The 26,474-nt window shown below is 39.7% G+C and overlaps 1 protein-coding gene and 1 long non-coding RNA gene across 5 annotated transcripts in view; one reads left to right on the top strand and one right to left on the bottom strand.

Annotated features, from left to right (window-relative positions):
- Positions 1-5,242: 5,242 nt before the first annotated feature.
- TOX3 (TOX high mobility group box family member 3) overlaps positions 5,243-26,474 on the top strand; it is a 105,662-nt gene continuing 84,430 nt past the window's right edge. For both annotated transcript variants that reach the window (XM_056360976.1, XM_056360975.1), the window contains exon 1: positions 5,243-5,357. The gene's annotated coding sequence lies outside the window, so the exon portion shown is untranslated. The remainder of the gene's footprint in view (positions 5,358-26,474) is intronic.
- Positions 5,354-26,474, bottom strand: part of LOC130159392 (uncharacterized) — a 28,589-nt gene continuing 7,468 nt past the window's right edge. Inside the window, exons 2-7 of one of the 3 annotated variants that reach the window (XR_008825722.1) lie at positions 24,341-24,427; positions 23,229-23,781; positions 19,166-19,304; positions 17,269-17,319; positions 15,477-15,681; positions 5,354-14,841 (exon numbers count right to left, since the gene is read on the bottom strand). This is a non-coding gene — a long non-coding RNA (uncharacterized LOC130159392). Of the gene's footprint in view, positions 14,842-14,882; positions 15,682-17,268; positions 17,320-19,165; positions 19,305-23,228; positions 23,782-24,340; positions 24,428-26,474 lie in introns of those variants that run through there. The other 2 variants (XR_008825720.1, XR_008825721.1) reach the window with 2 other exon arrangements.

The raw sequence follows: 26,474 nt of genomic DNA, 5'->3' as shown, positions 1-26,474 counted from the left end.
CCGATAGCAGTACTGTTAACCCCAGGCATGCCAAAGTCTTGATGCCAGTTTAAAAAAAAAAAAAAATCACTTATACTTAAGGAATTAGTAAATGTTGAGACCCCTGTATTTGCTTCTGATTTCTGAGGTTTGGGATTCTTTTATTATTATTTCTGAATTTAGGGAATGTTCCTGTTGCATTTTTTCAGCCTTTTTTTCCACAACAAATGAAGTGTAGAAGTATATTCTCTCTTTTTAATGTAAGAAAATCAGTGTGTTCAGTGGGTAGGGCATTCTTGTTTCTTATGTTTCTGATTCTGCCATGGCCCTGCAGGGTGATTTGGATTAGCAGTTTTCCTGTACTTACATGCTTTGCAAAGTAGGCTGAAAGCTGTGGGTGTGAGTTACTAGAGACCAATCATGTTACAGGGTTATCTGGATCCAGAAGATTTTCTTCTGTCCCAAATTCCTGGTAGGCATATTTCCTGTTCTCTCATGTACACCAAGGAACCACAAGAAACAATGGGTACTTTTTACTCTGATCTCTCCTAATCCTTGGCATCATTCCTCAAACAGTCTGTATATCTACCAGTATATTGCACTGCTTAATATTTACCTCTTTTGTGTTTATATATTCATTATCTTGTCTTTCAGTAGAAGTTTATGCGAGTGATCAACTTGCTTTGAAATGTTTTTCTTAATTTCACTTCTCTTCTAAAATAATTAATATTGGAAATGAAGTCCACATTTTATATGTCCTGGTTGGTTCTTTTTGCTCAGCTCTGGAATACTTTCCCTCCCAGTGAACAGTATATTTGTGTCTTCCTTTCTGTAACCTGGGGAGAACTTGGGAACAGTATCCATTCCTCAAAGTGTTTTCTTTAAAGTTTTTGCTCTGAGTTCGTTTGGTTTGCCTTAAATGTAACAATAAGCATTTCTCATAAAAGAGAGGTTCAAAGAATACCAGCTATGACTCAGTAATGTTAACTTTATTTTCCCCTCCTCACCCTTATGAAAACGTAGAGCTTCATTCTTTATTAACTATGTGAATTTCCTTAGATTACAAGGAACATATAAACCGTTTTTAACCTGCTTCTTTAAATGACTGATATTATTGGGGAGGGGAGGGCTTTGCTTCCAAAAAGCTTTTGTTCTCACTCTAAGTGAAATTGCTCATAGCATTTTAAATGAACTACAAACTAACACAGTTTCTCCTTAGCAACTGCTGTCTCTGCCAGTGTACGAGCTGTATTCTGAGATTTGAATATGCAAAATGACTAGGTCAGGCTGTCTTGAGGATATAAAAAATACTGGATGAAGTAAAATTTTGCCTGAAATTAAATTTACAGAAAATCAAATATCTGTTGTTTAGTTCTAAGCAGATGTTGAAAAGGTTTTCCTGGATGCCATCCTTATTGATAGTATGTCTTTTGATCTGAAGCCAAATAAGAAATCTGGATGTTAGTCTGGATTTGGAAATTTTCTTTAAATAAACATATTAGTTAAGTATGTAAATCTGCTTATCATCACTTAAGGAATGTTGCCAGAGTAAGAAACATCTGGAGCTCAATGTCAGCTAACTTATTAATTCACATTTTTAGTATGTTTCATCTAGAGTATTGTAGGATTCTGTTATCTCAATTGCTTAAGTCAGCTTTATCTAAAAGGCAATTAGTTGTAAGTTCTGTTGTTTACATTTAGACTCACATGAAATCCATGGAGTGTAGTCTTATAGGCCCAGTTACTTAGCTTTCCAGATCTGTTCAGAAGTAAGCCAATGCACACTGTGGTACGAGTGAATCAGAGCTAAAATAATCATGGCTTTGAAAGACCAGTGCTTTCTTTCACAGGAGACAGATTCTGAAAATTAATTGTTACTGTTTAGGATTATGAATTACATGGTCTAGTTTATTTATCTGAACTCATCACCATGTAATTCCAAGAAAGGATTATTTGACCTGTTCTTGATAAGGGTGTAAATATAGATACAAATAGATATACAAATACATATATAGATATACAAATACAGCCTTCTGCCATAACGTTTCCCCAGTTTTATGACCACGTTTCTCCTTAAGCTTAGAAAAGGTTCTCAGTCTAGTTCAACTTTAAAACGTATAGCAAACTGTTTGTATGTTAGCGTTTTCAAAACTGATGGATGCTGAATGTGTTATAGTGTACTTTTGCTAGCACAGATGATAGGTTTTGTTAACCCATGACATGGACCTCATAGTTATGGAAGTAAGAATGGCTAATGGCTGAACTTTTATATGTGAAAAGCCTGTTAAATTAAGGAAATGTGCTGTTTAAGGAAATACTATTTATTGTTGGTGAGAAATTACTATAAATCTCTACACAAAAAAAAACCCTATATTGAAACTATGAGTCAGAGCCTTAGAACTGCACAAGCAAGCATGAATTTGCACTTCTACATAATTTTTATAGAGTCTACCTAGTTCACATACTTGTGTTTGGCTGCACAGTTAAGTGGACTATGAAAAAACAAAGTGCATAACCTTCTGTGTATACAAATTGCATGCACATGATTCTGAAACTCAGGTAGCAAGATTTATTTTAAAACTATAAATACAGCTTTGTTTCAAATTTTTTTGCAATGAAGTTTGATGATAATAGTATATTAAAGGAAAACTTTGCAGACCTACAGAGAAATAGGAAATGTATGAGCTCCAGTGAATATCCTAAAGAGATCCAGGCCTTTCCAGGAACTTGGTAACAATGTAAGGTAGTTCAGGTTTGTGTACCTTAAAATTAAAGATCGTTTTTAGCTGCGTGCTCTTGCAAGAATATGTTTATGTTTTGCCTTTACTCCGCCAGAAGAGGAGTTAAGCACATGCCAAAGCATACTGTTCAACGTTCAGTGAGGTCACAATCACGTAGCAGTGGATCAGAAGCATTGGTCTTGTGTCCTTGAGCAAATCATGTAACAATTTATGACTACCTAGTGCTTGAGGTGGTATCTGCTGATTAATCTAAATACAGTCTTACAAACAGACCTTAATGATCAGTATTACTGCTTTTAATAACTTGGTTATATACAAAGGCTTTGGAGCAGGGGTTGCTTTGCTGTTGCTTGGACTTGTCATTGTGGAAGGGAGTATTGATTCACATTTCCTTGGTGCTGCCGTGAAATGAAAACTAAATAACAATTATTAATAATAATTTGGAAATGTAAGTCAAGTGATTATTTTAGTTTCTTAAGATGATTTTCTGTCTTTTTCTTGCTGCTGCTTTGACTATGGAAAGTCACGTTAGGGGAAAGAGAGCTCACTCATTTTTATATGAAAGGCAAAACTGAAATATCTTACTGATCATGAAATTAATGAAAGAATTTTAATACTAAGTGAGCAAACAAAACTAGTGGATGTGACCCTCTGTTACTGTTTAAATGATCATTATGTTTCTGCTTCACAACGTACCTACTGTGTGAGTTAAGCTGTTCCAAGTCTTTTTCATGACTCAGATCAATTAAGAATAGAAGATATCAGTGAATATCAGTGTTTGTGTACTCATAAATACAGTTGCAGTCTTCCTCTAGAGAGTGTATAGATTAGAAGAGGCATTTTCTGGAAGGAATAGACAGAATAGATCTGGATGACAAGAAATTACTAGCGCAGTATTGACAACGCATTTCCTACATGAAACATAGAAAGTGTATTAATTTGCATGGTATCCAGTAACTATACACTGCATTACTCAGCATGTCATGTACCTACTTGTTTTATTTCCTTATAATGTTATGTGTCTATATAATAGATCATAATTTTCTGCTGATGAAGATGAAAAAACAAAAGGAGTATGAAGCAGATATAACCCAAAAGTAATATCTACTCATACAGGAATATTTCCAATCACTTGTTTTTCGAAGGGATCTCAGGGTTGGACTGAGGGAAACCTATCTCATGTTATTTTAAAATCTTTTTCGCATGCATCTCAGCATTGGAAAGAGCAGTGGAGTCAAAGTAATCTTCATACTGGCTTTCTTATATACAGGCAAAATATCTTTAACAGGGAGAATTACTGCTATTTTCTATTGTGGTTTTATCTAATTCATGTTATTTCACCTGTGTACAGACGACATACTGGGTTGGGTTCATAATGTGTCTGTTATTGTGAATCCACTAACTTCAGCACAGCAGTATGCACAAGCTGAAACCTGTTCTTTGAATCATGTTACACCCAAGTGTAGGCTTATTTGTATTTATGTTAGTTTGGACCGTCTCCCCTTTCTCCTGTCTTCCATTTCTTAAATAGTGAAGATGCTTACCCAAATCATGGGGGAAAACTAATACCTATTGTGTAAAGAAACAGTTATCTGAAAAGAAATAAATCTGTGATACGGTTAATCTTGGGCAGGGGAAAGGCATGAACTGCCTGGTGCTCTCCTTGCCTTACTTCTTGTTCTGGATGAAGCATAGCAGGAGAAGGTAAATCATTAGTATGTTACAGGAAAAATGCAGCTCAGTAGTACACTCGGTGGAGCAGACTTACTGAAATGAGTACTGTTAGGAAAACACTATTGCATAGGCAGTGACGGGTCTAAGACTGCTTTTCCAGCCCCTAAATGGTCAATTGTATGCATGTAAATGATCACCAATGTAGCTTTTAGGCTGAAAAGTTTTGACAGAGGTGTTCAAACAACCTCCACGGAGCACTGCAAAGACAAATACTCTTTCTAATGTCATTGGGGGTTACAGATTGTTATTTGCTGAATGAAAATGCTTTCACTCACACAGAACACAGAATTTCATCACATTCATGTATCTGAAATAAGCTGTTGAAAAGGAAGATACTGGAATTCAGAAAGAATTTTCTCGAGTTCTTATGGTGATAATAGGCTCTCTTTCTCTGATGCATCACTCAGCAGGTGTCAGCACTGAAAATGTGGTCCTAAAATTTTCACATGGAGTTTTCTCCATTATGTTATTATTCTTTAAAAATAATATAAATAGTGGGTTTTGTTGAATCCAAGGAAGAAATTTGTTATGACTGTAGAATGTGATTTTGTAGAGGAACAATGTGTAATAGCAAATAGCCAATGAATCATACTTTCCAAACAAAAACTAGTGTAAAAAAAAAGATCAAGGTTTATTATACCTCACTTATTATCCAAGAAAAATGTACCGGCAGATGCAATGTTAGCAAATTCATGGTGCACTGTTCACGTTTCCACAGCAGATGAATGACTGTCATTGATAAACTGGTCAGACAGACTGGAACAAAATAACGTTTATCTTTTACAGATCAAGGATTCACCTTCTTTCTTTTCCAAGAAAAACATGAAAGTTGGAATGAAGTTTATTGGAAGTGATGCGCCTTCATTGTCAATAGCAGGCAAACATGTAGTGGAGTAACAGAAGGTAAGCTCAATGTTCATATTTAATATTTTATTGCTAAGAGGCGTGGGATTCTGCGTCATTCACACTTTTAAGAGCAAGATTGAGCAAGACTCAGTGTTCAGTACCAAGTGATGAGGCCAAATGATTTTTGAAAATTTACTGCGTGGAACAAAATCATTCAACTGCTCAGTGTATCTCAGGGTGTGCGGCATGGACTCAGCAATATGGAAAATAACCATGAGGTCCTCCTTCAGCCATATCTCCTTCTTGCTGGATGGTATTTTTCTTTATGGTATACCTAATGACTCCATGGTTTTTTTGAGGGACATTCCTCAGTGTGTTTAAAATGTTCTTGAACACCACAGGTTATCTTTGTACATCAGAGGAGATGAGCCCATCCACACTGGTAGAAGAGATCTTGGGTCCACACGCCTCCCCCCTTTGCCCCAGTTAGACTGTATGTTTTAGGTACAGGAGAAATGCCATAATAAAATGTTAATATAAGGACAGTTTTTGTGGACTTTGGTTGTCTTCCAATCTTTTGATTTTCTTTACAAGAAAAATACTGTGCCTACATAATGTACTACTCTAAATTTGGAAACAAGGTAATTCCTAAACGATAAATCTGAGAGCTAGGTCCCCGCTTTGGTTTGATTACAGAAAAAGGTTGGAAAAAAATATATCTTTGTCTTTCAGTTCCTGCTATGCAGACTAACTCATCTCCTTGTTCACATTAGTGTGTTTCTTTTATAATACTAAATGTAAACAGGCACTGGAGAACTGAATCCAGTGATGGCTTTAATGGGTACTCACTATATTTGTAGTAGGAAGAGGCAATAACTTAAAACTGTGTGAAACAAGCAGAAGACAAAGTTGGTGGTCTTATAAATCTAATTTTATCCAAAAATTTCCAATTCAATCAAGGATTTGCAGAAAAAAACCCATTCTTTCAATAAATATCTGTTATTCTTTAAAAAAAACACAGCATCGGGGGTACTGAAAAAAAATAAGGGAAAAGGGTTTTTTTGCTGCCACGCTATCTAAAGTGCACAGCCTTTGCAATGAAGAAATCCAGTATAGAAAGTAACTTTTCTGATGAGAGCTGAATAAACACTAGGCAGTTGGGCTTCATTTGCAAACTGTTAAATTTTCAATAACCCTCTTTAAACACTATGATTCTCTACTGTACTTAGCTGATATATTTCTTTTTTGCGGTATGGCTGTGTCCTTTCAATACGTGTTGTCATACCTCTGATAAAATGGAGTTGAGAGTGATGACAAAACCAGAAACATCTGGGAAATGAAAACAGAAAAGCTAAGTGTCAGATAGCAATCAATGGATCACTTACGGCAGTTATGCTTAGAAAGTGAAAGTAGTTCCTATGATGCAATTTGCAGATGATCAGGCTGGTGAAGGGAGTCAGTGCCGCTTCCCTTAGGCTGTTACAGAGATGTCTGTGCAGATGTCTGTCCCAGAAATGCCACGCATTCAGGAGAAGCTGTCAACTCCCTGAGGTACCACCCACTTCAGATGAGACAGAAGAGGGCATATGCCCTGTGGCAGTGCCATCCATTAGAACAGTCTGTGTAAGCTACACTGTAAAGAAATGAGCAAACTGGAACAGAATGAAACATGAATTGTAAAGCATGGAAAAGTTCTCCTTCCAGTCAGTTTAAGCTTCCTGACTCAGTCCAGTCTCGACACCTCTCCACTGACACATAACTTCCTCTGTTTTGCCAGGTCTGCCCTTTCCCATTTGTCCAAGTTTACTTTTTTGTCATTTCAACTTAGCCCATTTTCCTTCTCTACGTTTTCTAGTGCAGTTAATGTAGTGATTTTGCTCCTTTCCTTTTCACATCATGTCCCAAAATCACTTGCCTATATTTCTCTTGCCTCAGTTTGGCTAACGTTTCTCCTATGCAACAATTCAGCTTTATGCGCCACCTCCCCTTAGCGCCCCTTCCCGCCTCCCCCTTATTATTTATTAATAGATTGCACAACTCTTCACCAAGAACCTTGACATATCTTAAAGACGTTCAATAATTAAGCCCCACAATGAGCCTATAAAGGGTGCAATTATATTATCTATTTACCAGATGGCTAACCAGGAACAGACAGAAGTTAGGTAAATTGCCCTGGGTTAAAAGTTGGGGAAAGGCAGCACTGGGAATAGAATCCAGTGTCAGTTGAGTTTCTTTGCCAAAAGCTTGTACTACTACAAAGTACATACACCAGCTGTTGGGGAATCGCTGTGCTGGCCCAGAATTGTCCTGTTCTAGCTAAGAGCTTAAGATCTATTATTGAATAGGTTTTCAAACTCAGTCCTTGCCCTTCTCTTTCCTAAGGGGACAACAGAAATTGTAAACTTAAAATAAAAGCCTGCCTATGTTTTCGGGTCTATCCTGTTCTGTAGGTTAGTGAGGTCTATGCATAGCCGTTTTTTTTTTTTATTATTATTATAAAATGTGTATTAGCAGCAAAACTGTTTCAAGAAGAGAAGGTCATTGTCTGTCTGTCTATCAATCTATCTATCTATCTATCCTAGTGTGAGCCAGTCAGACAGTCTGTCCATAGCATCGAAAAGCTAGGCTAGATTTGTTATCTGTGCAACCATCTGGACTAAATACTAAATTCTCTGTCACCATTAAACAGATGAATCACACTTTGTAAATAGTGAGGTTTTGCTAGAGCTACTTGTTTTGAGAGGTTTGCAAATTCTTAAACAGTCCTTGTAAGATTAGGTCTTTTTGAGCATGTTCGTCCTATTATCATGTGTATGATCCTCTTTGAGATGTAGAATTTTGAACAGAATATAACCTGTTGAATATTCTAGATGCAGGGTTTGCAGGACATCTGTGAAAGCATTGACATGGTGCTCTAACCATTTTCATGAAATATTTTAGGTTGATTTTAAGCCTTTTTTGGGGAGTCAGTGTTGCATTGCAGTCTCCTAGTCATTACATGATCAATTAATACACTGTGATCTTGAAATCTCATTTTAGAGTAGATATTCTTAATTTTCATGATGGGAATTAATCTATGAAGGATAATGCTTATGGTGGACAAAAGTTCTGATTCTCTGCTGCAAAAAGCTGCAGGCCAAAGCATGATCATTTCTGTAAGGTGGGTCCCATCACCAGACATTGTGTCCCTGCTCTCACTGTCCTAAACTGCACTGCCTCTATGAAGGGAGAGCTGGCGTGCAAAATATTGCCATCATGCAGTTGAAAACATGAAGAAATGCCTTTTGGTCATTTTGCCTTTTGGTTTTTGATGTTTGCCTTGAACTATTTGTGGGTTCCTGGAAGCTTTCCAGTACAAACACTGAGGGCAGTAATCTCCAGGTGTTTGGTGTTCTCAGCAGATATCCAAACCTTCAGGAATTAGTGCGTTCCAGTGCCCGAGGTGGTGCCTTGCAGCAGGGCTAGTTGCAGTATCTTGCGTAAACTCAGTGGAGTTGCAGATCTGTAGGGGCCATTTGACGTTTTTGCAGGAGAAAGACTGAATGCTGAAATATAGATTGTCTTTCTATTTTGTGGAGGAAAGAAAGCCCATCCATATGAAATTGTGCTCATTACTGAGGAAAATAAATTCTTGTCTCTCAAGCAAATGGCCAGCCTTTAGAAGTGGTTAGACTTGCATATCAATTACTAGGGAAAAACACCACCTGTGTACACTAATTATTTCTTTAATGGAAGGTTTTCAGATATAGAGTCAAATTCTCCATTTGCATCAATTGTATGCCAGAAAAATTTCATTGTTGTCAGTGAGATAACTACTGATTTACATTGGTAGGTGTTAGAGTAAATTAGGTGAATAGTATGTTATTGCATACAACAGGAGTGGCATCCATAATAGGTGATGGCTTTAACTTTTAAACATGTACTTTATATATTCTTACATGATCAATGTCCCTTTAAATACTATTTGAGTTAAATTGAGTACAGTTTTATTTCTTGCCTTTGTCTGATGTTTGTTGACTTTTTACTCTCCTTACTACTGTCAAAAACATTTTGATGCTATAAATAAGAGCATGGATTAAATACATTCTTTGTGACAAGCACTGTGCAGTGTATTCACTTCATTCTTCTAGACGATATATTATCTTTTTTATTATTTTGAATCTGCACTCTTCCGTTATTCTGAAGATCAGTAGAAGTACCTCTGAGACCCAGTTATGAAAAAATGATGTGTCTGTGTGTGTATATATATACACACGTATACATACATATATTATCCTTGTGACAGATATATGCTTGCACCTGAAAATATCCACAGTCATATGAACTACAATTTTAAGGAAGTTGCAGATGCTGTGTTGTTGGTTTTATTCATTGGAGGGGTTCCATACGATGCTGTGATACCATATCTTGTGCTATGATGAGATTGCATATGATTAATAGGATAAATCAATTAGGCTTTAAGTCTTCCTTCTGGCTAAAGAGTTAGGTATGCAAAGGATCAAAATTGGAGAGGTCATCATGCATTGGTTGTACCTCCCTGTGCCCAGGCACTTGGGTTGTGTCTTAATTCCCACCACAGCCAAGCATTCTGCAGTGTCTGATGTTCTGGCAGGTATGTTTATGATTTATACAGATATGACCAAATCTTTTGCACGTGTAAGTTGACCGGCGTGAAACTGTGCCTGTTTGCATTAAAAGAAAATATCACCGATGATGTGCATTATACCCATTGCACAGGGAGACTGATGCCTTTTGAAAATCTGACCTTGTTACTCCCTGTGGTGCACAGTACAGTAAGGATTCACTTTAAATAAAACCAAGATACACACAGGAGGAAGCATCAAGGGCAGTTAGGTATACATTTTAGGTGCAGACAGCAGACATTGGCAGACATTGTATATTTTCAGGTCATATATTTTCACTGACTATTAGGCCAGTGATTTGCAGGCAGGCGGAAGACAGAAAAAGTCTTTCCCTGTGTAACTGTCGTAGGGCTTGCAAAGTCCAGTGACTATGAAGTCTATTCTCGTCTCAGGCAACTCTGTTTTATATTTGTCTTCATTATTGAGCATGCTTCATGTTCTCTTCCTCAGCTCACTGCGGTTTCATTTCTTCATTTTATGTATCAGGAAGCCGGACAAAGTCAGCTGAGCTGGCAGCAGAATTTAGACTTTTATTAAATCAGATAGGAATCATCTCGCTCAGTAATCTGGGAAGACGGTGAAATTTGTGGGTTTGGCACGATGGTCTTTTTTAATTACTGTGGATTTCTGATCTTCTGCATTTCCCTGCAGTTTAGTATATAGTTGTGAACTTGCAACGTGAGTGTCAAACTCCCCTCTAGTGGTTGCTCTACACAGAGAATAAACGTTGATTTACTCGACGAGAACTATTTAACTCTGGACTGAAAAAGATGACAATTCATATGAGTTTCTGATGATTGTGTATAGCAAAATTTGTTTTTTGTCTTTCTTCCTCTTTTAATGATTTAGTTACTTCACATGTTGAAATACTGCAATTAAAACATGACTCATCGTCAAAGCAAACAAACAAACAAACAAAACCAGACAAAAAGAATTATGGCACTAGACTCTGCAAAATGCGAATGTGCCACCTATCGGCGATGGCTCTGCAATTCCTGATCACTCTCCAGCAGGTCAGCAGCAATGTCACCACGAACAATGTCATTCGTCCCATGCAACACAACAGAGCCGCACACAGCCCTGTGCACAGTTGTATTAATGCAGTACTCGTGCGACAACAATATAAAAGCAAGAATTGAGCAATAAGTGTGAAATAAAGAACTGAGTGTTAAAAATGTGCAAAGAATAGAGTGACTCATTAAGTGTCATTAAGATTAAAGAGTTCCATTTCTCGCTAACAGAGTTCTTAGCAGCAGATTGTGGAACCAGAAATATACTCTACAAGGCAGAAGTTTTTTGCTATGTGTGAAGAGGAAAGATATGGTGAACTTGTGTGTTTCTCAGCCATCTGAGCTGTAAATTTGCACCTCTACAATCCTCTCAAGAGAATCTGTTAATAACTTTTTGGAAGCTATTCTGCTCAAATCTTATAAGGCACTAAGATTGGACCTTGCATGCACAGGGTCCATGCATGGAAAGGAAAAAGCCTAGGGACATCTGACTTTGCAAACTCTTTTGTGAAGGTTTTATTTCCCAATTTTCAAAAGGAGCCTTCGTTCATCCTTTCTGCATATTCAGAATTACATTTGTGTTGATTATACGTTTTACGCAGATACCCCTGGTCTTCTGTAAGTGCCGGTAATTACACTTGTGCATGCAGAAGTGAAGACTATATTTTAAAAGTGTAGTTCTTCTAATTTAATATTCTTAAGTTTTACATAGCAGTTATCAATTTTTCCAACTCTCCAGGATAATATTCAATCACTGCTTATGGTACAGTACCACTTCTACTTCATTTTATTTAGTAGGAAAAAATTTAATTGTAATATTACTGGTTTCCTCAGTCTAAAAAAGAAAACCTGCTGTTTAGTAAAAATTTTCGAAATACGTTTTTGCTCATAATCTTGCTGCTTCCTCACAGCTTAGTTTTGGTGGTGGTTTGGGGTTTTTTTGTTGGGTTGGGGTTTTTTTGTGTGAGTGGCTTAGCTTAGTGAAAGGACAGAGTCAACCCTGACTGGCTGGAATAAGCTAAGCACTGGTGTGTGACATTAAATGTACACACTAGAATGTAAGATGTCAATGAAAACAAAATCAGTTCTGGAGAGATAAGGTAATAATGATAGCTAGCATACAGCAAGCATGATTAAAATACACTGCAGTATAATATATGACTAATCATCTAAAAATATTGTTTTTCCTTAAACTTGAGATTTTGTCAGAATAATAAACCAACCCAGCAACCTAGGTAAAGCTTGGAATGAAGAACCAAAAAAGCACGTTTGAAAAGATGGGGTATGTTGTTATACCCATAAAGATTGTAAAGCAATAGCTGTGTCAGGTCCTCTTAAAAATAATATGCTTTCATCTTATGTCTTAATGTAAGACCGTCTTTTATAGCAGATGTTCGGGGAGCACACCCTCCCTTACGCAATGACAGAAGCATACCAATGCTCCTAGAGAGGTTTACCTTTCAGAACTGACAAGTGTTAAAAGAAAAGGGGGGTGAGAACAGGTTTATAATCTACATCACAGATATGTGGGAAAGGGTTTTAAAATATACTGTGTAAGGGAGAGGAGAAAAAATCAGACACATTAAATAAAATCTATATAAATAGTAACAGTGAAGTCATACAATGATCTTTAGCAAAATAAGCCCCGCTAAAGCAGGCCAGGAGCAGTGAGAGCCTGCTATTTCTTATGGGATGCAGTGATAAAGAAATTACATACTTATTTGAGAGGAACATAAATAAAGATTAATAGGTTAATGAGTTATTTTCCTTTCATTACTATACTATTGTACTTTATTATAATTGCTTTGCACTCATTTAATTAAATTTGAACTAGGGCCAACACAAGATAATTTGTTTTCCCTGTACTAAACAATGAGTATGCAGATTGGAAGTACTGAAGCAGTAATCAGCCCTCTGTTTGCAACACTTTTCTACTCTGAGTAGACATTATAATTGATAATTTGATTGTTGCAGCACTCTGTGCAATATATTTTAAAGCAACATTAACATAATGGAAATTATGTTGTGTGCCTAATCCGAGCTTTTCACTGTGTAAGTATACGAATCCCATTCTGTAACGAATTAGGGCACTATCCACCAAACGTTCGTACAACCTTTGCATGCCTCATTTTGGAATAGAGCTATCTGCTTCTAGTCTCCATGCAATGCCTTCCCTATCAAGTTATATCACTTAAGTTGAACACAAAAAGAGCAAAAGTCACAAGCTAAAACAGCTAAGCTAAGCATTTCAGTAAAAACTGATTTGTTCTGACATAAATCTGTCATTAAAATTAAGTAGTTTTTGTATAGTCCCTGTACAATTCTTGCGTTGTTTCAAAGCAAGATATTTATCCAGTCCATTAGAATTTATCTTTCCATTGTCTCTTTCCAACTTCTGAGAAACCTGGTAGCAATTGACCTGAGTAGCAAAAACATGATGTGACTCAGATATCAAGGTAGGACTTTTCAATACCTGTAACATAAACAAAGCTACCTCAGGCTCGCTTTTTTATATTTTTATATGCATTGGACTTATTTTAGAAAAAACAGTATCATCTGTGCATGTTCTGCAAGAATAAAAAGAAGGCTGGGGTTCTGTTTCATCTTTGCTTTATCCCAATCACGTGCCCACCATGCACTTTTAACATGTTGCTTCCTGGTGCCCCCAGTACCTGCTGAGGACTGCGTACGTCCTGACTGAATGAAATGCTGAGAACGGTGGGACAGTCCTCAGCAGTTGTGTGCCACCTCAGCAGTCACCAAGGTTACCTTGCCTTTCAAGTCTGGGCCACGAAAAAGAAGTGGAAAAACAAAGTGAAGTGCCATGGCTTATAAAACTCTGCCAACACTGAACTTTATTTGTTTTCTGGCAAAATAAGAGTGGCTTTGCTTGCGTAAATGTTTGAGTCACCTCACTTAATATTTGCCTATTTACTTTTACGGCCTGAAGTGTCCCTGTACTGAAAAGGTGAGTTGTGGGTTTGCAAAATAAGTTCAGCTTCTGTGAAAAATTGTTGGTAGAGGAGAGTATTTCACTTACTGTCTTCTAGGGCTGAGCTTGCAAAGCCTCCTATGATCTTCCTTAGGCAAGGAATCCTACTGAAGAATAATCATGATTAGTATTTTAGATAAGTCATCATGAGGTTAAATGCGCCTGTTGGTACGCTAAATGTGTCTGGTCTGGTCTGGTCACTCTGCTAGTGAGTGTGGGGTGTCCAGGTTGCCCGCACAAGCTTCTTTTGTTCTGTACCAGGTTTTCAAAGGAATTTTTTTAAGAAGGCAGGAGACCTGACTGACACTTTTTTGGTTCTAGTGTGTTTCTCTAGGAGAATGCTGTGGGAGATGGTGTCAAAGGTTTTTCCAAGGTCCAGGTGGACAACATCCACAGCCTTTCCCTCAGCCACGAAGGCATTCATCTTGTCATAAAGGGAGATCAGGCTGGTCAGGCAGGACCTGCCTTTTATAACCCACGCTGGCTGGCTCTGATGCCCCAGCTGTCCTGCCCATGCTGCCTGATGGCCCTGGGGGTGATCTGCTCCATAACCTCCCCCAGCACTGAGGTCAGGTTGACAGGCCTGTAGCTCCCCAGGTCCTCCCCTTCCCACCCTTCCTGTAGATGAGCATCCCACCAGCTAACCTCCAGCCTGCTGGGACCTCCCCGGTTAGCCAGGGATGCTGTTAAGTGATGGAGAGTGGCTTGGGGGAGTGCCTCCACCAGCTCCCTCAGGACTCTTGCATGGATCCCATCCATCCCCATGGACTTGTGCATGTTTAAGTGGAGAAGCAGGCCACCGACCATGTCCTCCTGGACTGTGGAGACTTCATTCTGTTCCTCATCCTCAGTCTTCCAGCTCAAGGGGCTGAGTACCCAGAGGGAAGCTGGTCTTGCTTTTAAAGAGTAAGACAAAGAAACCATTAAGTACCTCAGCCTTTTCCTCATCCTCTATGGCAATGTTCCCTGACACATCCAATAAAAGCTGCAGATTATCCTTGGCCCTTCTTGTGTTTCTAATGTATTTATAAAAACTTTTCTTGTTATCTTTTTCAGCAGTGGCCAGCCTGAGTTCTGGCTGGGCTTTCGCCTCTGTAATCTTCACCCTACACAACCTCCAGACATCCTTACAGTCCTTCAGAGCTGCCTGCCCCTTCTTCCAAAGGTGGTAAACTCTCCTTTTTGCCCCGAGTTCTGGCCAAAGCTCTCTGTTCAGCCAGGCTGCTCCTCTTCCTCACCAGCTCGTCTCTTGGCACGTGGGGGCAACCTGCTCCTGCACCTTTAAGCCTTCCTTCCTGAAGAAAGTCCAGCCTCCCTGGACCTCTTGACCCTTCATAATGATTTCCCAAGGCACTCTGTCAACCAGGCTCTTAAACAGACCAAAATTGGCCCTCTGGAAGTCCAAAGTACTGGTTCTGGTCACCCTCCTCCTTACTTCTCTGAGGACTGAAAACTATCACTTCATGATAGCTATGCCCAAGACATTGTCTGATCACCACATCACCCACAGCAGGTCCAGCAGGGCACCTACCCAGCTTGGCTCAGTGACCAGCTGCATCAGGAAGTTATCTTCCACACACTCCAGAACTCATAGGCTTTTTCCTCTCTGCTGTGTTGTATTTCCAGTGGACATCTGGTAAGCTGAAGCCCCTACGAGAAGAAGGGCTAGCTGTCTTGAGACTTCTCCCAGTCGCTTGTAGAATGTTTCATCTGCCTCTTCGTCCTGTTTGGGTGGCCTGTAACAGAGTCTCACCATGATATCTGCCTTGTTGGCCCTCCCCCTCATTCTTACCCACAAGCACTCAACCCTATTGTCAGCATCATTCAGTTCCAGGCAGTCAAAACACTCCCTGACATACAGAGCTACTTGGATTTTTGGGACTTCTGCAGATTTCCAGCCTTGTAATAGGTACTTGGGGAATCCTGCCCCAGATAGTCTTTCTCTCTCACATACTGAGGTTTCACTAATTTGCACCCTCAAGATCTATTTAAAGTCCAGAAGTAATGAGGTGGACTTCGTGTCAGTAAAATGAGATGGAGCTAACTGCCAGCGGTGAGGCACGTACGTCGGGACGGGGCTCGGAAGCCAGTGTCCCATCTGTAGGTTAGCATGTAGGGGACCTCCTCTCTTCTTCATTCAAAGCCTGTAGGCAGGTTTCTTTCCCACAGATAATAGCACAAAGCACAGGAGCCTTTTGTAACCTGTTTGCTGTGAGGCCTAACCAAAAAGTCTCCTGAGTCTTAATAAAGGTTGCAATCATCCTCAGTGCAGTTCAGTTTTGCAATAAAGGCTGATGCATTTCAGCAGCTTTTGAGTTTCCCAGAGACAGGCTTTGCCTGAGCAAGGAGACATGGGATCTGTGGAAGACAAGGCATCATTTAGTCTTCATCTCAAGGAGTGGTGGGATTTTTCCACACCACCTTAGAATTTGTTACGGTGGGTTATGCCTTCAGAAAAACTAATTTATATTTCTCAAGTAGAAAGTGGATCATAAGTGCTCTCTCTTTTTATACAAAGCCAATGCTATCAGCCCACAAGGCAAATCCAGGGAGGTTTCTGCTTTCCATTTACCGTACTTTTCAATTGATTGGTCAGTGGTGTGTATCCTTTTTCAGTTTCTTTATTCCCTCTCTTTCAGACTTGGTATATCATTGCCTGAAATCCTGAGGGTAACATTATAGATTTCTTTTTCTTTCACACAGAGACCTTTAAACACACAACATGCCTGAATTGCCCCTCCATCTAGCTTTAATTCAGTCTGGGTGTGTAGCCCAAATCACAGACTGAACACTATAATATTGCTTCTTTACACAATTTAAAAGGTTGGACTAAAAAAGGGAACAATCCTTGTCATAGGTGTGCATAACAAATATAGCACAGCTGGAGGTTTAAGAATGGGAGAATATCTCAATATGAGGTGTTACAACCAAGTTTGGTTTGTAATTAAATCAAAAAGTACATGAAAAAAGAAAAGCTTTAGAAAGCATGAGGATCATGGAAAGGTATGGGTGGAAAATAAAATAGGAGATTTTCAAAGCTAAAGTTTTGTAGCTAGAGAATTACACCTGCCATCCAGTGTGGATATTTATTTGGGATAAATAAAATAGCAGTTGAGACTGCTGAAATGCATATATCAATCATCGGCAAGATAAAGCTGGTGGGGAAGATTGAAAGATTACAGAACAAAGGGAAGAGTGCAAGCAAAAGGAACAAAATAAAAGAAGTTTGTGCAAAGAGCTAAGATAAGAGACTTTCTGAATACAAAAGAAACGAGGTCACTGGAGAAAGCAGTAGAGTTTGAGACATTGCAAAGGTAACCTACCTTTGGTTAAGAGAAATGTTTTTCAGATGTTAAGCGTTTTGACTCAGTTTTCTCAATGAAGATAAGGATAATACAAATAAGAAAGAAACACAAACAGAAAAAGAATAAGGCATTAATATAGACACAATACTGACAAAATCCAGGACTTTAAAAAATCAACCCCGATTTCTGTGAGAAGTTCAGACACTCAGGAGCAGACATGAAGGTGCTGACCATGTCATGGGAAATAGCGGCTGGCTGGAAATGCCTGGTGACTTGAAGTGACTTCTAATTCTTGGCAGATTGTAAATCATGCCAGATGTTTTGGACAGTCTGTGGTTACAAGATAATAATTTTGCACACAGCAGTTTCCATTATCCTTGTGTACTATGTGCTTTCTTTTTTTTTTTTTTTCTAGTTTGCTTTAGAGAGAAGGGCATCAAAATGGGACCAAGTTGAGGCTGATGTGGAGGAGCAGTGATGAGAGGCCACAGACTCATTCTGTTTGAGCAGAGTATTTAATGGTAAATTTAACAAGTAGAGCAGTTGAAGAGGAGAAAGAATCTGCCAAAGCAAGGTTTCCCAGTGCTTTGCTAGTGCTTGTGTTCATCATACCATACATAATCTAACCCAAATTCTTCTATTATAAATACAGTAAGGAAAATTAGACATATGGAGTTTCTGTACAGGCAATTTTGGGTTGTATACACTCTTAAGTAATATGTATCCTATTCATCATCATCCCATACAGTTCCAAATGCTAGGCATATGTAAATTCTCCTTAGAAGGAGAAAACACAAAGATATGCAATGACAATTTTAGATGGAAGTAGAAGTAATTTTAAGAAGCTGACTTAAAAATGTGAGAAAACACAATGAACAGTACCGAGGAGAACAGAAAAGACTATGAGCTCACAATCAAGTAAAGAACATATGAATTATGCCTTCAAAGACAGCACAAACCAATGGACAGCAGTAAGGCTGAAGAGTTTTCAACAGCAAAAAAAGAATGAACAAAAACAATCACAGCAAACTGTGAAATGCAAATACAGAAGCTTCAGGTAGTCTGATATTGGTGAGAGATGACAGTCTTATGGTAACGCTCAAAAGACCAGTCTCTGGTTTCAGTTATTTTAAAGAAAAGTTATCGTACAAACAGACAAGGTTCAAAACCAATGCTAGTATGGTCCAAGGGCAGAGAGACCTTAGTTATTTGTTAAAGTTAGAGAAAGCAGGTCTGTAGAAGAGAGGAAATGAAGAGGTTATCTCACTGAGTCAGAGATAATTCTGAAGGGAATAGGCAGGATAAATGCTACCAGGTTAGTTGAATTCTTCTGAGATGCAAGAAAAAAGGAGCGTGCATGAAAAGAAATCGATGGCAAAAATATTTAGCTGGAATTTCTGACACAAATGGGGGAACAAGTGCATATATAAAATATTTCACTCATGGCAGCAAAAGGAAAAAATATTTGAATCAATGATTTGAAGGGTTAGGGTATATAAGGTTTAAAAATTACAGACATTTAACATTAGCATGTGCAGTGAGCTCTTTTCTTTGCGAATAATTATGCATAATCTTTTTGCAAGGCAGCTCAATTTTAATACAGAGTAAAAGAAGGCAGAAAAACTTTTAAATAGAAATTTTAATTTAGAGGTAGTTATAATTCTGGTTATTGGAAAATTTTATGCAATGATTCCCCAGCAGCACAAGTGTGTTCCATGGAAAGGGGGAGTAAAAGTTACTTCACTAATATATTTTTGTGTCTACCATTTACCCAGTTTGGAAACATGTACAGCAAAAGGCATTGTGTCATCAGAGGAGTTATTTGTTCCTTTAAAAACCCAATAATTTAATCTTGCATCTATGCAGAGGAGTACACAATTGCACACACCAAATAAAACACAACTCAGGAATTTACCTGTTGTAGCTGTGAAGAAAAATTGTAAGAGCACTTCAGGGATGGTGCTTCCTGAGAGCCTCCCTGTTTCACCAGCAGCTCCCCTTATGCTTCAGCCATGGCCCTCTTCTGTAGCACAGCTCTTAATGGAAAGTGCTAACTGGAATGTGAAGTAAAAGGAACACATACATTAATTTCTAACAGGAGACAAGAGACCTCCTGGTTTAATGGCAAAATGGAGCATTCCACCTGTGGGTGCTACAGCCTAACACGTGCTGTATTTGCTTTTATACTTAGGAGTCACGCAAAAGCTCAGATGAGGCTGTAACATCATGCCTACAAATGGGAGCCTTTCTTCCAGGGTGATGATGGATTGTGAGATTCACTCTATCAGACAGAAATCTTAATCTTGAATAAATGAAGCTCAGGTGTCATGCAAGACCACTTCCATGCATCCAAAGGTGACCGTCTGTATAGAAGCTGTCAGCAGAGGTCCCTATGGTCTGCCGAAACCTGGATCTTCCATTTTTCTCTGAGGATATGAAGATGGGCAAAAATGTAAATTAATAGTAAATGATGAAGCAAATTGAAAAGTGGAGAGGTGTATGATTGTAAAGATGATCGAATATTGAATTGCTGTACATTGACACAGGAACATTGATTACTGTAGATTTTAAATATGCTGGGGGGGGGGGGGGGGGGGCAGGGAGGGGGGCATCCTCTGTCCAGGACATGTGCTTCTAGTATGTGTGCTTAAGAAGTTGAAATAGATGTGCATAACCCTAAAAAAAAACCCTATAGACTCAGAACCGTTCCTGAAACCTGCCTAGATTGGGGTTTACTTCACTAAGCTTATAGAAAAGAGAGGATTCTCCCTTCTCCTTCTCAGGCAAAGTGGGTCCCAAATTGGTTTGAATCCTGGTAATCCAGCCTGAGGAGTGAAATATTCTTGAAAAAAGGGGGTACGCTGTCTGCAGTACAGACTATGCCGGGGCTGCTGCCCTTAAAGGCATATCCAAGCTGGCTTTAAATTAGGTTGCTCAGCTAGTAATGTAGCCACGGCAGCACAGAGCCGGCATAGGGCAAGCTGTTTACCCAGTTTTTCAGCCATGGAACAACATTCACATCAGTGAATGCAGTGGAGACATACCCAGAATAAGAATGTGATTTATTCTTTCAATGTGAGAAGCAGCTATATGTTCAACAAAGGCTTTCCTTAGACTAATGGCCAAAGTAGGCCCCAGTGCAGCTCGTCTATAGACTATAGAGAAGAAAGGATTGTTTGTTGAGGCCCAACTGTCCCCAAAAACCAGTCTGCTGAGTGGATTCCGTCATGTATGAGTTCTCTGCTCACTTCATTGTCACGGGTGTTTCCGCAAGCCTGCCATGCACAGCATAACTGGGGAATTTACTACAGCAGTTGCTGATAGAGCAAATAATTCAAAGTCCTGTCACAGCTTGAAAAGAACAGATGACTACTATAAACCAGTTTAATATATATAAGATATTGTTTACTGATGGAATACAGGACAATGTGATTTTCTATAGAACCTCTCATTCTCAAGGAACGGCAAAGCATTTAATGAAGGGATGAGTTAGAGTCGTGGTTGTTCAGGCCAGAGCATGGCTGGTTTAGCGTTTCAATGCAAAATCATTATGTGCTCAGCAGTAGCTCACAGGGCCATGGCCAGCACGGGCTGTCATGCTGAGGCAGGGGACACTGGCCCTGAGATTGTCTTTGTCCCCTTGAACTGTTTGTGGTATTGCTTACCCTCTCCTTGGATGGGTACCAGAGGAAGAAAGAAGGAAACTTTTGTTAATTCTGAGCATTTCCCCAATGCCAATGACAATAACTTTGACCATGTGGCACCTTTAATAGTTAATTGCAAGGGCTGCAACTGGGTGAGCTCTAGTTTGTGTGTAGGAATTCTGTTCTCCACAACTATTTTCTTGGTCAGCATGTGCCTTCTGTATTCTTGTGAAACATGGGCTCTCCTGTTCCAGTGAAGATAGCTACCCTTCCCAAACAGTTGAAACAGCCAAGAAGTACAAGTACACCATTTTCTTTCCCGGGAAACTTGACTTCAGTTATATTTGAAAGCCATTTATGCATCTAATTCATGTAAACTAATGCTCCTGAAAACTGCTGCTTTTTAACCCCAGTTTATTATGTCACTCATTTTGGATGCTACTCATTTCCAGCCTTTTGAAATACTGATTTCGTTTGCATATCTCTAGCACTGATTCTTGGATGTAACAGTGCTGTTTCGTTTGCCTTTCTTAGTATTAGGTTCAGGTTTAGGTTATCATTACAGAAAAGCAAGACCACTCTTCCCAGCAATGATGTGTCTCACCAGTGTATTGCAAGTACATTCAAGCACGTGATGCAGAGCAAATGGTCATGCTTGAACCAGCTTGCATGTTTGAACTGCATGGGTTTGGTGTTTGTACAATTTGCAATAAACTTGGCTGGAAGGGTAAGATGGAAGCAATCACCCTTAAATAAAGGCAATCAGCTGAAGGACGTAGTGTAAACCTAGGAAGCTTGCAGAAGAAGGGAAAAAACGCATGCTTTCAGTTGTCTTAGGTGAAGCTTGGTTATAAACCATGTGCTAGAGCAGAGACTAGTCCAAAAGGGGCTAAAACTGCTGAACCAGAAGATCATACTGCTCATTTGACATAGAAAATGGTTTTACTCTGTTCTGCTGCCTGCCGTCTCTGAATAGCACATGCAAGTTTTCCATTAGTGGGGGAAATTTATTTAGTTGGACTAATATTGTTCTTTTTCTGTCTGTAAATAATACCAAGGTGGCACTGAAATCACAGCTATTAACCTTTGAGATCTATATGGCCTGAAAACAATGGAAATGGCTTTTGTCCTATGCTGCTGTCATTAGGGACATTCAAATCGCTCTCCTTGGTCTGCAGCAGACAGTATTGTTCTTATAATATTCTGGGAACCTGAACCACAGTGTGGATGAAACAAAGCCTACCAAAGCTTGCTGAGCAGATGCACAGCCTTGGATGTTGCAGGCAGTGTGGCTCATCTCTGAATTGCAAGTGTTTCCCGAGTTCAGCTCTGTGGCAGATGAGGCAGAACTCCAGGAGCAGTGTATCTGCCCATGGCTGGCCACACGGTATCCCTGTATGGGCGCTGTGGCTTTATGGTAGCAGCAAGCTGTAGGTAGGTAAACGTTGGGTTTCTGAGGGAGGTAGCTGGAGGCAGAGTTTCATTCCAGAACGCCCTGCAGTTTCTCTAAGCATGCAGCTCTCGGCACAGACGAAGCCCAGGCTTTGTGAGATTCTGACTTACTATTTGTCCCATGCATTATGTACTTACTATGCAGGCACTGGCAACATGCAGCTGGCAGGACATGAAGATGCCATGGCACCATGGTCAGAAATAGCTGGACTATGATGGTAAAATGCAAAAGATCTGGAAAGACCTGAGAGGATGATTTCTCAAGGGACAGGGAGCAGTTTATGGAAGTTGCTAGCTACCTACAGTAGCTGCTTTGGAGCTGCTGGGGTCTTAGCACATTATTAATGAGGGGCACTGAGTGCCTTTCTTCAGTATCAGTTTTCTGGCAATTATTTCAATACAAATTAAAAAAAAAAAAAATTGTCCATTCCAATTTTTTAAATACTTCCACTCAGTGATTGTTCAGGCAGCTCGCAGTTGTCTGGGAGCTTTGTCTTGAACAAATACATAACAATAGAATATTTGCAATACTATTTTCCCCATTTAAGACATCATACATTGAGGTTGCAATAAAGCAGATGTGGGGGAGCTAACAGTCTTTTCTGGAGAGCCCTGAATTTGCTCTTTCTGGAATGGCATGCTTTTTAAAGCTAAATTACCACTAATCCTTCAACGAGTGAGTTTCAGGACAAATTTTAAGTTACTTGTTGGAGAATATTCATCTAGAGTTATTCTGAATAGATAAATATGAGATTTTTCAGAAGATGATCAATTATTTCCACTTATCCCTCACAAAGAAGAGCAACTATACATCCTGACTGCTGAAGCCAGTAAAAGGCAACAAAAGAAACCCAGTCTAGGCATTTCACAATAGATACTCACATAAATACTCACGATTTATAGGCCAGTAAGGTCTCATGCTTGGGAGCATGAGACACATTCATGGATCCCCAGCTTTGCTCTCCCTGGTCCAGCCCTTGTGTATCATGCTGTGGTGGCTCAGCACAGAACCGTAGCTGCTCTCCAGCCCGGGTGTTTGCTGGCCCACACATGGTGAGTGGAGCCCCCGAGCAGGACAGGGGTCATGGCTTCATGATCCGCAAAAGCAGAACTTCTCCTCAGAAGACTGTTGTGCAGGTCTTCCTCAAATGTGGCTTGTCATTACGGGGCCTCAGGCTTCAGTACTCAGAAATGCGAGCGGTCTGGTTTCAATCCGTGTGAACAGATGCAGGTTTATTGAGAAGACAATACTCATAGGGGTTCTGGTTCAATCACTTAAGCACATCCCTACCTTAGCTGTCTGGTCCATTTAATATGTAATGATACGTACCTTTGGAGAAAGCACAAGCTGTTCATGACACTTAGTGGACAGAATGGGAGGCTGTGCGTGTCAACTTTTTTCTGCTGGAAACTATTCATTCAGGTGACCCTTTTACTGTAAAAGTATGGAATTGGGAGTGAGTCACGCCAAGTCCTTGAGGGGTAGAGTCACCCCATTGCATGCAGAATGTGGAAGAACAGGCGAGAGGGTGGGGAAAAAAGAGCTGCTGCACCCTCGTGCTCCTAATCCCCAAAGCACTGCATCGGGCACCGACGCTCCGCACCCTGGTACGGCGCCCGGGCTGCCGTCGTGTGCTCCTCTTGCTGGCCCAGCCCCGATGCTTCCCCCCACGTTAAGAAGCTGATTTCACAGTACCTCTCTGTGACTGTTTTGCCTGCCTCCCCCCAAACGTCCCATGGTATTGGTGGCCCGCAGTGTCACTGGGCAAATGCCCTTCCCCCTGGGCACACTGTGGGTAAAGCTGCCCCCACTGCCCCCTGTCCCCCTCTCAATTCACCCTGGGGGGAAGAGAAACTTTGCAGAGCTGAAGCCTTGATTGCCACGAAGGGCCTTACAGTTACCTCAGCAGCTGGATGGATGTCACTGGGAGCGAGAGAAGGGAAAAAAATAACCCCACAAAACAAGTTTTGGAAAAATCCTTGTCAGACAATACCTGTTGTAGGAACTGCTTTCAGCGAGATACGAACACATTATCCTTTCCTTTCTGCAACAGTTCTGAGCTGCTTCATTAATAACAGACCTGTTTTGGAGAGTGACAAGATGGGAACCAGCACTGTAATTACACACTGCTCTTTTTGTGAGGACTGCCATAAAAACAACTGTGTATTCTCATTACCTCCAAAGACAAGCAGCAAAACAAATTTCTAACACCTTGCCCTCCATTACAGCTGGACACTGTTCCAGAATGGCATGAATCATTCAAAAGTGAAAATGTAGCCAATAGAAATGTTATTCAGTAGACTTCATACAAAAGAAGGCATTTCTACTTGCCTAATTAAAGGATAATGGAAAAAAATATGTATCTTCTTGGCAGCAGTTGTGGAAGTACATCGCTTTTTTTCTCAAAAGTCAGATCATCATAGCACAAACAATTTGAAAAAGAAAAATGTTTCCTTTTCCTGGAGTTGAGTAATTAAAAACTTTCTCCCTGATCAATTCACCAAACACCAAAGGAGACATTCCATGGCTCTTTAGTACCTGGAATGCCATATTTATTTATTTTTTTCAGTTGAAAAACTGTATTAGAGTTAACCAAAATACACACGGCTTACCTGTGCTCTTTAAATAAAGCAGGAATAATCTTTATCATTACTCTCTTGACTTTGTTTCAACATGCTTTTTAATGCAAATTTCCTAATCTAACTTGTAAAACATTTAATATTTAGAATATACTCCTTTAAGATCCATCAAAAGAGGCAAAGCTGCATAACAATGCCTGGTGCTGGAGCATTGTGAGCCTGCTACAAAGGAATGAGGTGATTCTTTCTTTCAGGTCAGAAGGTCAGGCTTCACTGCATTAATTTTGCTGAGTCTCTTTGTTATTTATAACAAACAAGGTCATTTATTTTCATTTCCTTGTTTCTAATTGCATGCATCTCCTTTGGAGTATGAACTCAGTAAACAGGTGGCTGAAATGCTGGGGAAAATGCTTGAAGCTGTTCCAGAAAAAAGGGCATGTCCCACACTGGTAAAGCAATTTGATGAGTTAGAGATTTAGTCATAGCAGGATGTGCACCTGCTTGAAAGCAAACACGCTTCTCTTTGGCACACACAGATACATGCAAATTAAAAGAGATTATTTCACTCTGAATGGTGGGTTGATATTTGATCAAATTTAACATTGTATATTTTAAATAAAGCCTTGGTGTATATTAGTGAAATACAATCTCTTTTCAGCTGCTTTTGATTTTTTTTCCACTTCTCTTTGATGAGTATTACAAATGAATGATTTTTTTTTCACTAGCTGAGCCTACAAAAAGAGTATGTCTCCGGAGGAGAACTTTATCAGAGAATCTTTATGATGAGAACTACCTCCATGCACTGCAAAAACTGGAATAATGAAAAGCTAGGATGTTTGACTGACAAGGAATAAACCAGATCTTAAATTTTTAATTCTTAAACGAACTCCCACAAATTAAAGGGCATTCATCGCAGTGATAGTAATATGTCTTTTTAATCCAGTAAGACCCACGTTTCCAGGCAGCCCAAACAGAACTCCTAAATATATTCATGGGCAGCTTTTGCATAGGTAGTTATTGAATTTGCATTGAATACAGGCAGTATATGGCTAAATCTGTGCCTGCTTTGTCCTGAAAGGGGTAGGTTATGGACTACCTTGATTTTAGGGGCAGTTCAGAATGTGGCAGGAAGCATTAACTGTCTGGCATGGTTGGGCTTTTCTTGCTGATAGTTGAGAAGGGCTGAATCAAGGGAAGCAGAGGGAGCTCGTTTGGCAAGGTCTTCTACTTCCCTAAAGAATGGGAAGGACTGTGCCCTACGTCCACAGGCTCTGTGGCAAGCTCTGGGGTTTAAGAAACTACCTCTAAGCCAGGGGGAAATGTGGGATGAAAGCTGGAGAGATGGTCGCGCCATTCCAAGGGACAATTGTTTTGTCCATTTTCTAAGATTGGGTATTCTAAGATTGGTGGGGGGCATTTGGAGGAAGCACCACAAGGTCATGTATCCTCCTGCTCTCCCTGTCATTTATCTGCAGATTATTTCCTAAGAGTGGTACAGGGAAGGCAATTTGGTTGTAAGGATTATGCTACAGCTTTCATTGTTTAGGA

Source organism: Falco biarmicus, chromosome 15, assembly GCF_023638135.1.
Source record: "Falco biarmicus isolate bFalBia1 chromosome 15, bFalBia1.pri, whole genome shotgun sequence".
Classification (NCBI taxonomy): Eukaryota; Metazoa; Chordata; class Aves; order Falconiformes; family Falconidae; genus Falco; species Falco biarmicus.
Note: the sequence above shows the minus strand (reverse complement) of the source record. Positions and strands in the feature narration are given on the sequence as shown.